Source organism: Octodon degus, unplaced genomic scaffold (assembly GCF_000260255.1).
Source record: "Octodon degus isolate 3935 unplaced genomic scaffold, OctDeg1.0 scaffold00032, whole genome shotgun sequence".
NCBI classification, from domain to species: Eukaryota; Metazoa; Chordata; class Mammalia; order Rodentia; family Octodontidae; genus Octodon; species Octodon degus.
In genome coordinates this window covers 15,404,627-15,405,798 of record NW_004524608.1, presented here as the reverse complement: position 1 = coordinate 15,405,798, position 1,172 = coordinate 15,404,627, and the positions used below count along the sequence as shown (strand labels likewise).

General features: G+C 41.1%; 1 protein-coding gene across 2 annotated transcripts in view; it reads left to right on the top strand.

The window, feature by feature from the left end:
• Upp2 (uridine phosphorylase 2) overlaps window positions 1-1,172 on the top strand; it is a 273,249-nt gene that overhangs the window by 72,770 nt on the left and 199,307 nt on the right. The window lies entirely within an intron of this gene.

Below are 1,172 nucleotides of genomic sequence, written 5' to 3'. Positions count from 1 at the left end.
CAAAACAAAAAAACTACCAGTTTAGACTATATAGATGGGAAATATAGGCAAATCCTGTTTTATTTTATTTTATTTTTTTAGAGGTTTTTTTTTTGTGTGTGTGCAGAGTCTCACTACAAAGCTCGGTCTTGTAGTGATCCTCCTGATTTCTGTCTCCCTAGTGCTGGGATTACAGACATGCGCCACCACACCCAGATTCCATCACCAGATCAGTATGCCCGGGGGCAGGGCCAGCACAGCATGCAGTGCCAGGGACCAAACCCTGGCCCTTGCACTTACCTAAGCAAGTGATTAGTTCGCTGAGCTGTACCACCGGCCCTTGTTTTATTTTATTGACCTTTTTTTTTTTTTTTAATGGAGTCTATGTAGTTTAGATTGGCCTTGAACTTACTATGTAGCTCAGGCTGGGCTTGAGCTCATGGTGACGGGCAGATCTGTTTTAAGCAGTAATTATATGGTTAGGAGTATTTTGTATGTATTGATTTCATGGTAGAAATAGTGCATTAAGTTAATGGGATCATGCAAGCTGCAAAAACATTGTAGAGAGGAACATACTGTGAGATCTAGACACGACTAAGAGGAATCAGCGTTGATAATCTGGGGTCAGGAGAGGCAGGAGTACACAGCCACAAAGTTTTGGTAGAAATTTTTAAGGAAGACAATAATAAGAATACCTAGCCCTTGTTCCCTTTCCCTTTTTATTTTTGGACAGAGTCTTGCTAAATTGTCCAGACTGACCCTAAACTTGTTTTTCTTCTTTTCTCTTTTCTTTTCTTTTCTTTTCTTTTCTTTCTTTCTTCCTTTCTTTCTATAAGACTGTATAGAGAAGGAGTGGAATTATGAATATGAGTTTTAGTGGGTTTTTGGTGACAGGAATAGACAGAGCTCATTCTTCAGGTGGCCGTGAGCAGGCAGTCTGCTACCTCAAATATTCCGAGCTCCTTCTTCTCACCAAGTGGGAAAGGAGGTCAAGCCCTTTCCAGAGAGAGGTGGGATGTGGAAAAGTTTCAAAGATAGGAGAGAGATCTGAATAAAAATATTCAAAACAATGAAAAAAAAAAAACAAACCAGAATGAGTTCACCATCAGGGATGTCTTGGCGGTGGCTTCTTTCCTTCCTCCTTTTTTCCTTCCTTCCCCTCCCCTTTCCTTCTCATCCCTCCCTCCCTCCCT